At 38.8% G+C, this 15724-nt stretch overlaps 1 protein-coding gene across 15 annotated transcripts in view; it reads right to left on the bottom strand.

Annotated features, from left to right (window-relative positions):
- The window catches only part of MAP2 (microtubule associated protein 2), a 245981-nt gene that overhangs the window by 123935 nt on the left and 106322 nt on the right, over nt 1–15724 (bottom strand). For 13 of the 15 annotated variants that reach the window (XM_081937821.1, XM_081937827.1, XM_081937822.1 and 10 more), the window contains one exon: nt 14141–14209. The exons of 1 other annotated variant lie outside the window; for it this stretch is intronic. The gene's annotated coding sequence lies outside the window, so the exon portion shown is untranslated. The remainder of the gene's footprint in view (nt 1–14140; nt 14210–15724) is intronic. One more of the 15 variants, XM_081937823.1, reaches the window with a different exon arrangement.

The raw sequence follows: 15724 nt of genomic DNA, 5'->3' as shown, positions 1-15724 counted from the left end.
GGATCTGGATGGGGAGGAACAGACTCAAGCTCAATCCCTCCAAGACTGAGTGGCTGTGGTTCCCGGCATCCTGATTTGTACATCTTGTTCCATCTTTGATGATAGGGGGAGAAATTTTAGCCCCCTCAGAGAAGGCTCGCAATCTGGGAGTCCTCCTGGATACGCGGCTTAGTTTAGAAGAACACCTGATGGCCGTGACCAGGGGGGCCTTTTACCAGGTTCGCCTGGTACGCCAGTTGCGCCCCTTTTTGGATCGGGATGCTTTGTGCACAATCACTCATGCCCTCGTCTTTTCTCGCCTGAACTACTGCAATGCTCTCTACATGGGGCTGCCCTTGAAGAGCACCCGGAGGCTTCAGCTGGTCCAGAATGCGGCCGCGCGGGTTGTCATGGGGGTACCTAGGTGCTCCCATGTCACACCCCTTTTAGGCGGCCTGCACTGGTTGCCGGTTGTTTTCCGGGTGCGATTCAAGGTATTAATTATGACCTTTAAAGCACTCCATGGCTTAGGCCCAGGGTACCTGCGAGACCACCTACTGCCACCAATAGACTCCCACCGTCCAGTACGATCCCACAGAGTTGGCCTCCTCAGGGTGCCGTCGGCCAGACAGTGTCGGCTGGTGACCCTCAGGGGGAGAGCCTTCTCTGTGGGAGCGCCTTCCCTCTGGAATGAGCTGCCCCCGGAGCTTTGCATAATCCCTGACCTCCGGTCCTTCTGATGCGCCCTAAAAAGTTGGCTTTTCCAGCAAGCCGGCCTGGCCTGTTAATATTAATGTTAATTTTAATTTATTTAAATGTACTGTTTCTTTTTTTAAAAAAAAATCGGTTTGGTCTTTTTTGAATTGGGTTTAATCTTTTTTTAACTTTTGTGATGTGTGTTTTTTAATGTTGTACACCGCCCTGAGTCCTTTGGAGAAGGGCAGCATATAAATCCAAATAAACCTAAACCTAAACCATAATGGTGCCATAAAAGTATCTACTGTATATCATCTCTGGTCAGATGGAAGAAATATATTCATAGAGAGACAGAGATATAAACTTCTTTGTTCCATAAATAAGCTGTTTATAGTTGCATTATTGTTTTTAATCATTGCTAGCCACCTTGAGTACCTGTTTGAATACAAAGTCAGGACATAAATAGAATAAGTGGAAGTGGGCAAAAGTTTAGCCCTCACTAATTGAGACTACCAGGCATCCCTGTATTTGCCCTGGCTGACAAACACCACTTCCATGTGTTAGCCTGCCACCTTCGTCTTATGTACAACTCCAATACTAGCAGATATTTGAGTTGTTCATCATTGTCTCAGTGCTGATCACATCTGCTGCCCCAGGAGGTAAAAATAACCAAGACAAAAACAGACCTCAATATCATTTTTGCTACTCTCTTATCACAACTGCAATTATAAGCCAAATGTAATTTTCCAGGTGTAACTGCTTTTATTGTGTGAATAAAAATACATCAATAGGAAAGTAACATATCCATGGTTTACAGCATTATTCCTCAAACTGAACCATGTCTGTTGTAAATTTGGGGAGTTCACGTTCACACACCTCTTAAAGTTACTGAGATTAAGAGCAAAACTTTACAATGGTCCAAAGTCTATTCTAGTGAACATGTTTTCAACAAGACAGATTGATTTCTCTTTAAGAACTGGTTCAAGTCAGTTCAAAGCTCTTTTTTAAAGGTAGAATTTATCATCTCACATATTTTTGTCTTTGGACAATGGCAGGGCCTTGATGGAAGGAGCCAGAAGATGCTTGAAGGACGATATAGGCATTTGACCCCTGCCTTATACACAAGGAAACAAGCACAAGAAGAAAGAAATCAGGAACAGTAGAGTTGGACATCCCAAAACCTAGGACCTTGTCCAAATAGATACAGTCCATTTGGACACATAGATGCATGAATACGGCACAGCAGGCTAGGGCGGGCTAAAACAATAATGAGACAAAAATTGAAGTACTCTATGAATGATGAATAAAAATATAAAGAATCAGCCATGAATTTTCCTGACCAAAAACTGCCTAAGAAGAGCTAGACTTCTTCCGTTTAAACTGTAACAATATTCCATGACAAGTCTTATAAAAATCAACTGATCAAAATCCAGGTTGTCAACTCCTTTAGGTTATAAAGTAAGAGGCAAAGAGCAGAGTACCCTAAGTTGTATATGTGTGTAGCTATCATGGACCGAAGGAATAACTATAGAAGAATAGGAGGAAGTGATGCAACCAGGACAATAAAAGAAATCTGAGTCCTGGGCATGATTGTAATCTGAGAAAGTATTTCAGACAAGTTATTACAAAAATAAAGGGAGAAAGAGGAGAATACATTCAGACTTGCAATATAATACTAATACTAATACTACTAATAATAATACAAGAAAGAAGTAATTGAGAAGCGAGCTGAAAATTGGAAAAGCAAAACTATGCATGGCCAATACTTGAAAAGTATTGAAGGCAAAGCTGACCAAAAGCTAACCTGGAACTTCTTAAGATCAGGAGTACTGAAAAAAGAAACAGAAGGCTTTATTTTGGCAGCTCAAGAACAAGCCTTAGCCACAAATTGCATGAAGGCAAAAATTCAGCATGTTACCACCAAAAGCAAATGCCGCCTCTGTAATGAGAAAGATGAGACAGTTGACCATTTGATCAGTGAGTGCAGCAAAATTTCACAAACTGACTACCTACAACACCATGACCGTGTTGCTAAAAACATTCACTGGAAACTATGCCAGAAGTTTGGATTTGAGTACAGCAAAAACCACTGGGAACATCATGTTGAGAAGGTTCTAAAGAATGAAAAAGTCAAGATCTTGTGGGATTTCAGAATTCAGACTGACAGGCACTTGGCCCACAACACACTTGATATAAAAATAGTTCAAAAAAAAGTTTGGTTCATTGACATTGCAATACCTGGTGATGTGCAAATTGAAGATAAGCAGCAAGAAAAAAAATCACAAAGTACCAGGACCTGCAAATTGCACATTCTGATCTACAAAAAACCACCCTACGTGGAACAGCTTATATCCTCCGACATTACCTTAACAGTTCCTAGGTCCTTGGTTAGGACTCAAGCTGTTGAGCTACCAACCAGCCCCAAAGGCTGTGAATCTCACCAAAGATTAACCAATAATAATAATATTAAGTTAGTATGCCAGAAAGGCTTGCTGACTACTGGAGAGGCCAAACTGGTCTACAAGAAAGACCAAATGAAAACAGAATGGAGGCATGGGAAGACAAAGCACCACATGACCAGTACATTAAAAAAAATAGCATGGAAAGCAGATAATACCAAGACCTGGCAATGGCTAAGAGCAGGAAAGTTAAAGAAAGAGATTGAGGGACTAATTCTAGCTGCACAACACCAAGCCTTAAGGACAAATGTATACAAAGCCAGAATTGAAAAGACAGCAACAGACAGTAAGTGCCGCCTATGCAAAGAAGCTGAAGAAACAGGGAACCACCTGGTAAACTGCTGGAAGAAGACTGCACAAACTGACTACAAGCAGCAGCACGACAAAATAGCAACAATGGTGCATTGGAAGATCTGAAAGAAATACCATTTGCTGTAAACAAGAACAGAGAAAAATAAAAAAGAAAAGAGAAAAAGTCATAGAAAATGAAGAAGCTAAATTGCTCTGGGACTTCAGAAACTAGGCAGACAGGCACCTGCCACATAACACTCAGACTTAACAGTTGTCAATAAAAAGATAACAAAATCTGGATAGTGGATGTGGCAGTGCCTGGAGACAGCGGAATAGAACAGAAAGAACTGGAGAAGATAACAAAATACAAAGACCTACAAATAGAAATAGAACTACTATGACAAAGCCAAGCAAGGGTAGTACCAATAATAATAGGTGACTTGGGTGCAGTCCCAAAACAACTGGAGCACTACTTGAATACCACAGGCATTGACAAATTTGCCATCAGTCAATTGCAGAAGGTGGCTTTACTTGGAACTGCTTCCATCTTGCGACAATATCTGTAACACCGTCAAATATCCATATTTGCCTATCCTAGGTCCTTGGTAAAGATTCAATAGGCAGACAAAAATGCCAAACCCAGTCTGAACATCTGGCTGACTGAGTTGTTGTTGTTGTTGTTGTTGTTGTTATTATTATTAATAATAATAACAACAACAACAACCCCTCCGAGGAGCTTTACTTTGTCGTGGTGGAGGGGCTTGTGCGCTCTAGTGATCCTAAGGGCTATGCTGAACAGGTGCAAGTATATCAGACAGGTCTCAGTAGAAGGGCCAGACAAAATTTATTCCACAACCCATTCAAACATGGTGAATACGAGAAAAATGAAATTTATGCCGGCTGAACCATCACCCGGATTAACAAGGGTTCTGTTGGATGCTATGGCTCCTGGGCATTCTGCGGAAAATGAGCTACAGGGCTCAGCTCCCTCTGCTAGGCAACCAGGGCATGGAACTGACAAGCTACTGGAAGAAAAAGCGAAAAAGCGAAAAATATGGACTAGGGAAGAAAACATCTCTATTATGGAAGCTTACTATAAGTCTGAGCCAGAAAAACGTGGATTTCAAAAATGAATGTATCAGATTTGGAAGGTGAACCACACGGACTGTGATATCCCTTTTTGGGAGAGGGGGCGAGTCCCTTTTTGGGAGAGGGGGCGGTTTAGAAATCCAAGAAATAAATAAATAAATAAATAAATAAATAAAAAATCAGTGAACAAAGGCTAATGGACCAATGACGTGTAATTCTGAGCCACAAATTTTTCACTACAGCAGAATTAACAGGAATCGAAGAGAAAGCAACTAATGGTCTGAGTATGGCAACAAAGAAGAGTAACATCAAGAATGATTTGCAGACTCAAAAGCAAACTGAGGAAGAAAGGAAGGAAGAGGCTATTGAAATGGATGAAGATAAAGAATAAGGAAGCACTGAAGAGCAAGCACCAACAGATAGTGCTCAATTAGCTGAGAAAATAAAGCATCAAATGGAAGATGCTGAAAGAACACATTTGCCAAAGCTGAACCAAGTGAACCGGAAAGAATTGATAAATGTACTAAAAAAGGTCAATGGGCTGTGCAAACCATTCAAACCACTACATTAGCTGAAACAAACCAGCTGATGTATGCAGCAGCCTTCATAACCACCAAAGAATTGGGTTTGAAAATACAAAGGAACCAAAGATACAAGAAGGGGAAGCCTAAGTGGAAAATTCGGTTGAAATTGAAGATCAAAAAAATTCGTGGAGACTTGAGCAACTTGCAGAACTTAAGGCAAGGTCAGCTAAAGAACAAACAGGTCAAAAGCAGCCTGGAAGCAAGATACAATTTGGAGAATAAGGAGATTGTGGTAGTAATTGAAGAGCTGAAGCAGAGGATTGTTGCCATTGCTGAAAAGATTAAACGGTATGAAAATCGAGTAACTCAGTTTAAGGAAAGCGCACATCTCAGAGCAAATCAGCACCAGTTTTATACGAGTTTAGAAAGTGGAGATGGAGTAACAACAAATGAAAAGCCTGATAAAGAGAAAGCTCTGAAATTCTGGAAGTATTTGTGGGAAAACAACAAGAAGCACAACAGAAATGCAACATGGATCAAGCAGGTTGAGGATTCTATTAAATTGCATAAAATGGAAGATGTGAAAATAACAAAAGAAATGGTGCAAAGGCAGTCAAGAAAAGTGAAGAACTGGAGTGCACCTGGACCAGATGAGCTACATTGTTTCTGGCTAAAGGCACTTACAAGTATGCACAGCAAGAAAAAAAATCACAAAATACTGGGACTTGCAAATTGAGGTTGAACAACTGTGGAAAAAGAAATCATGTGTTGTCCCAATTGTAATTGGAGCCCTTGGAGCAATACCTAAAGGGCTACCTAGCTATTTTAAAATTCTAAATTTACCTGACTTGAACATTCTGACTCTACAAAAAACCACCCTACTTGGAAAGCTTATATCCTCCGACGTTACCTTAACAGTTCCTAGGTCCTTGTTTAGGACTCGAGCTGTTAGGCTACCAACCAGCCCCAAAGGCTGTGAATCTCACCAAAGTTTAACATAATAATAATAATAACAGCAGCAGCAGCAGCATGCATGACTTTCTTAGTCTGACCTACTTTAAAGAGCAGACAGTAGCATGTAAGGGTGCACTATGCTGTTTGCTGCTTTTGCGAGCTATTTCTTTCCTTTTCAACATTGGACTATCATTCTGGAATCAAGGAACTGCATGATAACGTTTGGTAGTTATTTCACTACTAATTTAGATAAGCTCTTTGGTTATATTACCAAGGATAACATGTTGGTCAATGATGTGTGCTTCTAATTAGTGGTGCTGGAATTTAGAAATGCACTAATGAAATAATTGTATTCAAGCCATCACTTAATAAATCTATGTTATTGTTGCTGTTGTACATTATTGCTTTCTGTGCTGATTGTCATCACTTAGAATAAAGGCCCTGAGAGGAATGAAAAAAGGGTCTCTCAAGAAGTCTGCAGGCCTAAGAGTCCAGAGTGAGCACAAACGTGGACTTTAAGATAATCAGATGTTTTGTATTATAAGGAATTAAATGGCTTAGGAAAAAGCAAACCATGCATTTAAACACGGAGAGAGCCAGTTTGGTCTAGTGTTTAAAGCACCAGGCTAGAAACCAGGAGACTCTGAACTCTAGTTCTGCCTTAGGCATGAAAGCCAGCTGAGTGATTATTAACCAATCACTCCATGGCACAGCTCAGGTGACAAGCCAGTCAGTCAATTCCTGTCACAACCAATGAATCAACACTCTGATTGATCTGCACTTGCTCTAAAGCAATTAGAAGAAAAGAAGTATACCTAAAGGTAAACTTTGCTTAGCAAGGTATGGACATTTTTAACCACCAAGTGAATGCTTTTTAGTCTTGGGCAGTATGCACGCACCATTTCAGTTATATTCCAATTGAGCATGACACAAGGACTTCTATTTGACAGAACAATACACAAATATTGCTGTAGGACCATGTTTGAATTTTCACTGTAAATGCATTTGTTTGACATTTCCTCAGTCCAAAACAATCCCTGCCTCTTTGGGGACAATTTGTTTTCTGCAAATTTGTTTTCCATATTTGTATTGCAGAGGTTTTTATTTGTAGGACTACCAGTAGATAGTCATGTGGATTCCTAACTAACCTGAAGTAGCACAGCCAAGATGGGGATTTATAGGCTCATCTGGAGCACAGCCTATGAAACAAAGGACGTTCTAGAAGTAAATAGAAAGAATTCGTTTTTCATTTCTCTGCTTGATGTCTCCAAGACAAATTAAATGGGATAAAGTCTCAAGGCCAGATACTTGCATCTTAGAAACTAGACTTAATAAAGGGACAGAATAGTTTCAGCAACAACCCAAATGAATTTGGCACCTGCATTTAATTGCTTTCTCTCATAAAAGTGAATAGTTGTGATTAATTTCTAATCAGACCATAATTTGGAGGAGAGCATTGCTATGTACACAAAGGACCACAGTGTATTACAAAATATTTGTCCTGCCTTCTGTCATTTCCTATCAAAGCCAGACTTGATGAGGAGACCAGAAAGAAAAGAACTGAGCCATTTCTTCAACACCAACTACTTCAGTTGCTAAGTAGGACCAGTACAAGACAAAGTACATGCAAACTGTGTGAGAGGGTTAAATTATTGAAAGGCATGCCCCAAATTCCCTGCTAAATTCATCAAAATCCATCCTTCATCAGATTCATCAGAAGAGGCAGCTGTGCAGAGCAAAAGGTGCAGCCTATGGTGACTGGCTGAATATTATGCCAGTGCAGTATGACTTGCGGTCATCTTTTCCCTCAGTCCTGTAGGTGATTGGGTGAACACTTGCCGCTTCTTTAGTAACCTCGTTTTGAAACCTGTTACTATCTCTGCACCACCTGCATCTGAAAAATCAAATGTACATCTCAAATGCTCTGGGGCATGAAACACCATGTAAATTAATAATAATATGAGCAGCCTGAGTTTAAAAGGCTGTATTACCTAGTACAGTATTATCGATGCTCAAAAAATAACTCCTGCTGAGTTCACTGAGAACGTAGGTATAGGAATGCAGTTTTACATAGTATGCATACATAGTCACATTGTCTCTCTTCCAAACTCTGCATGTGCAGAATTGGAATAGATAAATTTGGGTAATGACAATCAAGAGGAAATGGACAACACAGTTCTATTACTGGCATTTTTAATGAGATGAGATTTTTGCACGATTTACTAGTCAAGAAAGAATATTTTTAATGAAAACAATTACAAAACATTTGTCAATTTCTTTATATGTTCAGCAAGCATTTCAAACCTTTCTCTGGCAAAACAAAACTTGCCATTAATTCTTGCATTTCAAACAGAAGATGAACTTAGTAGAAGCTTTCTGTTCTTACTGTCATTTACAGCCTAAAGCTTCTTTCTGAAAAGCCAAGATTATCTAAAAGCTCCTATGGGATGTTGTAAAGTAGCATAATTCAATGCTACACTAAGAAAATTAAAAAGATGTGGGTAGAGATAAATGATCTTCTACAAATATCTTAGTATAAAGGCGTGGCCAGGGACTACTTCTCTATCCCAGTTTCCTGACTAATAATAGGAATAGTGCATTACTTGTCAAATTTGCATGATCCAGCTAAATGAGCTTATCTACCTTGAATATTTAATAAAGCTCAAATGTATATTGGACAGTAACAATAAAATGACTTCAAATATGTACAGACTCATTATAATTCACAGCTCATCTCTGTCTTAGCAACTAGAAGGCAGAATTTAATGCTGCAATAACAAGCTGTTTCATTTTTTATGCAATAACCACTGTTACATTCTAAATGCCAAACTTTATTTTTGCCTAGGTTACCAGTATGGAAGAGGACAAATAGATTTATCTTTTTTTTCCCTGCAACATCAGCAGGTTCTTCTGAAATCTTCCATACTTATAATCTCCCCCCCCCAATAGAATCGCATACTTTGTAATGCTCCAAACACTTCACTATTTAAAATAAAGCAGTGTTTACATTTAAAAATAGTGAGCTCTGTGCGATCTGCAGTGAATGGCATGACATCATCATTTGTATTTGTTCTTGTTTTTCAAGAACAGGGATTTTTTTGCTCTCTTTGCCAGCATTACTGAAAAAGCCTGGCTGATATCATCAAGATCGATAGAAAACAATGGTCCTTAACACACCAGGTTGGATCTGTTTTAATGAATTTCTTTAGGAACTGCCATTGAGCTTGTTCCTTGCAGATAAATCAGATTAAACTTTTGAAAAAATCAAGATAAATAACTGCTGCCAGAGCTAGACAAACTGATGAGAAATCTATGAACATTCCCCATTCATGGTCTGCAGCGTTAATGCTCCCTAACCTATCAACACATCACAAAAGAAATATTGCAGTACTTTTTATGGGAAAAATCCTAGAACAAATAGAACATTTAGGCGAACTCTTAACTTTATTAATTAAACAATAATATATGTTACTCTTGAAAGTAGGGTCTTGTATAAATGTACCAGCATGCCTAATGTCCCTGTCCTACTGTTCCCATTTATTTGTCCCCATTTCCTGTGTTCTTATTCATGTTTATTCTTATTCCTGTTATCTTGTACATGAGCGACAAACTAAAGTCACTCAGATCAGCCATCTCCATTGCCATTCAATCAGATGTCCGGAAATTCTGATAGTTGCTCTCCTAATATTTCTTGAAGAAAAATATTTCAGGTTGGAGAACTGCTAGCTATTGTAAAGAAACCATGCTTGGATTTAAGAGCAATACATCCTGCTGCTGAAGAAGTGCTTCTCTCTGCAAGCCACTCCCAGAGATTGTTGACAAACTCTGGCTATTGATCAGGGATTACAGAGCAACAGTTTTCCCTTTTTGGAAATATTACATCAATGAATCCTTTGGTTGCAGTCTAAAGGGAAGTAAACTTCCCTTTAGACTGCAACCAAAGGATTCATTGATGTAATATTTCCAAAAATCCTGATGACATGTTAGGAGGAAAAAACCCAAACCATTTCTATAGGAACATATTAAATGTATTATACATACAGTAACTTGGTTTCTCCATTAAAGTTTGTCATATTAAATTTAAAAGTTGAATTAATTCATATAAGGAAAAATATAATTGGTTGGACAGTTTTGGCACCAAATAGTGGGTAAAGAACAAATCAGTTAGAATTTATACTGGTTAGGGAAATTAATTAATATAGTTAAATAAACGTCAATAGATTGAACCCTATGTTCTTGTATTTTGATTTTTGAAATAGTACTTTTTTAGCTCTCTTCACTGGGTTAGGTGATATTCAAAATTCCTGGGACAAAGGAAAAAGTTATCAATAAATCCTGCTTTAGGTTTCCCACAGACACTCCTTGTGTCAGCTGGAAGCTCAAAGGGAAGGAGAACAATATCTACAGCAGGTCCCAAACTGGCCAGAACTTTCCTGGATCAAGAGTTTTTAAGTTTGATTCCAGAAAATGTTCTAACATGAAGAAAAAGGCACTTTGAATTCCTCAGATAATAAAATAATCCCACATTTGTGCTTTGTAGCCTGGACAGCATTGTTAGCAGCATGGGCATCTGCAGGATGGAGAAGTGGGGGGGGGGGGATGACAATATGGAAGGGATGACCCAGTCATGAAAATGCCACAACTTAAATATACTGTATAAGTTCTTAATTGCAGCATTTGCATGATTAGATCATCTCCTATGTTGTTGGTTAATTAGTATAAGACATCAACCTTTCGCTATTGAACTACATTCAAGATTTTGTTTTGACCTGTAAAATCATAAGCAATTGGGGACTTTAGCAGTGATGTGCGGTGAAGCTTATGGCTAGTGAGGCAGCAATTTTTTTAGACTTGTGGACTTCAACTCCCAGAATTCCATAGCCAGGCATGCTCAGTTCCGATTTAAAGCAACAGCTTTAAACTTATTTAAATAAGTTTTCTTTCTTCTTTTTCTTTTTCTTTTACCTTCCCCTCCTTCCTCCCTCTCTCCCCCCTCCCCCCTCTCAAACACACACACACACACACACACACACACACACACACACAGAGAGAGATAAGTTGGATTATAGTGTTTAATTCCATGTAGCTGATTTCCAGGGCAAAGGAGGAGTTATTTTTGCCCTGTCCAATGGCATTTTCTTCTTTCTGCTTCCCGGGCGGGTGGCGCCTGCCAGATGGGACGACAGGAGCTGTGAGAGAGCATGGGATCCAGGGGCTCTGAGCGTCCACCAGCCTGAGCTGTGCTGCGGGCGAAAGAAAGCGCTTTAGTCAGTGGGGTGTCAGGGGAGAGGATAGAATCTCTCCTCCTCTCCCCCGACACCCCACTGACTAAAGCGCTTTCTTTCGCCCACGGAAGAGCTCAGGCAGGCAAAAGAAAGCGCTTTAGTCAGTGGGGTGTCAGGGGAGAGGATAGAATCTCTCCTCCTCTCCCCCGACACCCCACTGACTAAAGCGCTTTCTTTCGCCCGCCTGAGCTCTTCCGCGGGCGAAAGAAAGTGCTTTAGTCAGTGAGGTGTCAGGGGAGAGGATAGAATCTCTCCTCCTCTCTATCAACACCTCACTGACTAAAGCGCTTCCTTTCGCCCGCCTGAGCTCCTCTTCCTTTTATATATATGAAACTCCCTCGTGGATATTATTATTTTATATATTATTATTTCATGATGAGAGGGGAGGCTCTGCCTCCCCTGCCTCCAATGACAGCACGTCCCTGGACTTTAGATACCCAAGGGGCCTCCTTCCCCATTATATTTCATCAGTGACAGTCAGTCAGGGACCTTCTGCATGTGTGAAGAACCACAGGAGGCCACTTCACAAAGACTTATGGCAGCTTTTCTCTACTGTGTCATTTTCAATCTAGAACAGTCTTTCCATGGACATATGTGGTGCTCCTGCTGTTTTAGACTTCTGTTGAACATCTCTCTTGTTAAGGCATTCTCTACAGTTACGTCATGTAAGATGAATAGTTTTGTCTTCTGCTTTTGCCTTCCTTTTCTCTATCCTTTATAGTATGTATGGGTCTTTGAACAGTGATGAACTAATGGATTCTACTGAGTATTTTATATACTAATTATGAATACTAATATCGATATATCACCTATCAAACAATTCTCCTAATTCTGGCCAGCAAATATATTTGTGCTATATTTCCTTTCTTAAATTATATGACTCCTTTTATTGTTTAAAAAACAGCAAATTGATCCAGGAATAGAAATTAGACAACACTGAAAAATCTCATTTGGAACATTTCTCCTCTGCAATATAATAATTGATATTCAAACAATTTAAATATTAGAACAGTAACAATAACTGTAGAATATAGTTTTATGTTTCTTTCCAGTTATACCTACTTAGAATTGGTATTCAAATATCCAGCCAGTCCACAATGAGCATATGAGACTGGCTCTGAATATGCAATTGATTCAGTTATTTTTTTCATTTTTCTTTTCATTTTATCCTACTTTTGTGACTGCAGTAGAATATAATGTAATGGTTTGCATCTCCTCTCAACCCCACCCCCACCCCATACCCAGTTTGAATATATTCTAACTGGGCAGACATTTTTCAATCTTGACCATCATTACCCAAGGAGAAATTCCATTAAAGAGAATGGGCTATATAAGCAAAATTACAATGGGTTATTTTCTAAGCTTCCAAAAGGTAGCTCATCTTGCCTTATTATTGCATTAAAAGTTTGTTTCCCCTTGCTTCCAGCATTTGTTTTTATATCTGTTTAACTACTCGCACAGATGCTGGGGAAAAAGACTATATCCTTTTTGCACTTCCTTTGCCAAGTGTCTCAGTGCAAGACATTGTTGCTTATATTGGTAATTGGAAGCTTGAGAAAATTGACTCTCTGCTCAATACAGCTTCACTCAGACTGGCCCTTATAATATTCATCTGATCCCACACCAGGTTTGAGAGCAACAAAGTGGGTGAACATATGTCAAATGGGCCCTTTTGACCAGCAGCCTTGAAAGGACTCTGGCAGAGATCCTACATTATGACTAAGAACAGGGACCAGTAGTCTGTGATACAATAGAAGGCAGCTTAATAAGTCTACATACTTTGAAAGCAATGGGTGATGGGGCTAAGTAGAAAAAACACTGAAAGGCAATACAAGAAGTAGAACTTAATATTGAAATCTATTTGCTTTTTATTTGTTTGTTTGTTTGTTTTCTGGAAGATATAGCATGGTGCCCAGAATTCAGGATGGAGTTAAAGAATACACAATATACACAAACTGAAAGCATGCATGCAGTTTGAATGCCATAACAGGCATGGTCTACTGTAAATGTTAGTTTGCCTTGTAACAGAAAGCTATAGCTAACTTTGATACTCCAGCAATTGTATCCAGGTGACATGGCTTTAATAAACAACAATAGTCCAGCCTAATGAAACCCACCCAAAAACATTTGCAATCTATCCTTTTTAAAATCTATCATTCAAATGGTTGCAAAATGAATGAAATCTTGATGAACGTGTGTCCCCTGTGGATGCCCAGGAAAAAAAGTTCTGCAGCTTTAATACAAACATTTAAATACAAACCTTTATGGAATGACTTCAAGAATGAAAATTAACAAAAAGTAGTTATGTGTTGTTTCTCATGTAACTGTATATTTATAAAACCAATATATAGCATTCAATGACATGGATATAGAGATCTTTCTGTCAAAGCAAATAAAAAAATGTTTTTTCTGGAAATTTTGCTGAACAGAATCATACATATGAATACATATGATATGTAATATCTTATGTATTCATTGATACGAATCACCTTAATATTTATAAAAAAAATATTGTACCCCTTAATTTCTTTTTGGTGACTCAGAACATAAGCAAAAAACAAAAAGAGGAGTTTCATTCTATTCTATCTGGTGGTTTTGATTAGTGATTCAGTAAAGCATGGTTTTCATTTCATCACAGTTCCAAGAACTGAAATAATTACATTTGTTATTATACCTAGAATGGCTTTTCAGAATGCAGCTATCACTAATGACTCTTAAAGGCACTCCAGGACTATACCAGAACATCCAAAAAAAGCATAGAACTGCCCCACAGAAAGAATGAAAAATCAGGTGCAAAAGGTCACCTGCAAATCAAGAACCCATATCCCAGCATGAATGTGAACTGGTGAAAAGTATGACATACCTTACCGTTTGTTTGTGACCAAATCAACCCCAAGGATGATGTCACGTTAGAAAGAAAAAGCTGGAGAGCCTGCAAAAGAACACACACCCTAATTAAAATTGTTACCTTAAAAAGGTCTTTCCTTTTGTTCCACATCTGAACATGCATCCCATTTAAACCAAACCAAAAATAACCCCACAACAAAACAACAATGATCCACAATGCCTGCAAAAATCTACCAAGCCCTTCGAATAATAAAAAAGACTCCATGTAATAAAAATATGCATCCACTCCTTGCTTTACAAAAAGAGTCTGAACCAATGGATGCTATTTGCAGAGTCTTACAACAGGAAGGACTCCAGTAAAGCAGCATATTGCAGGTGTTTCCAAAGGGATGCACTCAAAGCTCATGGTGAAATAAAGGGAGTAAAAACATTACCAGCTTCTGTGTTGAAATGCCACAAAGGCATATCCTTAAATAACTGCAGCTTCATTATTCTCCCAAAGCATGCATTAACATCCGTGAACTCACAGTCTATTTCCAGACAGACACAGTCTGCTAGCCACCAGCTTGTAGCTTCCGTATATATGTCGGAGGAAAAGAAAACCGCGCATCAGATGAAGTCCCCACAGGGATGAAATGGAGAAGAGGCCGCATGGAAGACACAGACGGAACTTGCTGGCTGCAGGAATTTCCAAAATGAAGGCGAGGCTGCCAGTTCAGCCCTCATTCATTTACAGACGGAGACTGCACTTGCCTCAGTGAAAGCAGGTTCTTGAAAGGGTCCTGAGTGCCTGATAGGCATTTTAATTACATCAAACCGAAACATGAACTGAGTGATCAGGCCCTAAATCTCAGAAAAGCCAGCAATTGGATTTCTTTTGCACATCAAATAAAAACTGCATACACAGGCAACATGTCGTATGAAATGTAATTTTAGATGTACAAGTTTTAATTACATTTTAATTTTACGGAGTGCACTGCTACTCTCATCTTTTCCTCTGTGAAAAGGTTTCTTTCCCTTTTGCACCTTCCCATTATTTTCCCTCTTTGATTCATAAAGAAACAACACTAATTGTAACCAAAAATATATTGTATAAGATCATGTATCACCAATGCTCTGATCTGAAAAAAAAATCACATACTGGATACACATCTAGTAAAAGGTGCACTAGTTTACTATAATAAAGAGGGGCTCACTGCTATAGATACAAATACTCTAAATTAGTTAAAAGAGCTCTGCCGGGGATTGTAAACACTAGCTGAAATATCCTACGCAAACACATTTAAAAAATCATATTCTTGTATGACAATTCAGAGTTAACATATATGAGCCATCCTACCAAATCACTGCAGATTATGTACATATAAATATTAAGAATGATCATATATTTTCCTTAGTTAAGACAAATTTGGGCAGCAACAGATACTTCTCAACAGACTAGATATTCTTTTTTCCCCCAAAATCACAACCATCTATTTTGAATGTTTACTTACAAATAGATCTCACTGAAATTAATAGGATTAATTCCCAGGTAAGTATGCATCTGTGAGGCTAGCAATCTACAATTGCAATTAACCTCCAAAACGTAGAATATAATCTG

The sequence above is a fragment of the Natrix helvetica genome (genome assembly GCF_964273705.1).
Source record: "Natrix helvetica genome assembly, chromosome: 1".
NCBI classification, from domain to species: domain Eukaryota; kingdom Metazoa; phylum Chordata; class Lepidosauria; order Squamata; family Natricidae; genus Natrix; species Natrix helvetica.
This window is presented reverse-complemented; position numbering and strand designations above follow the sequence as displayed.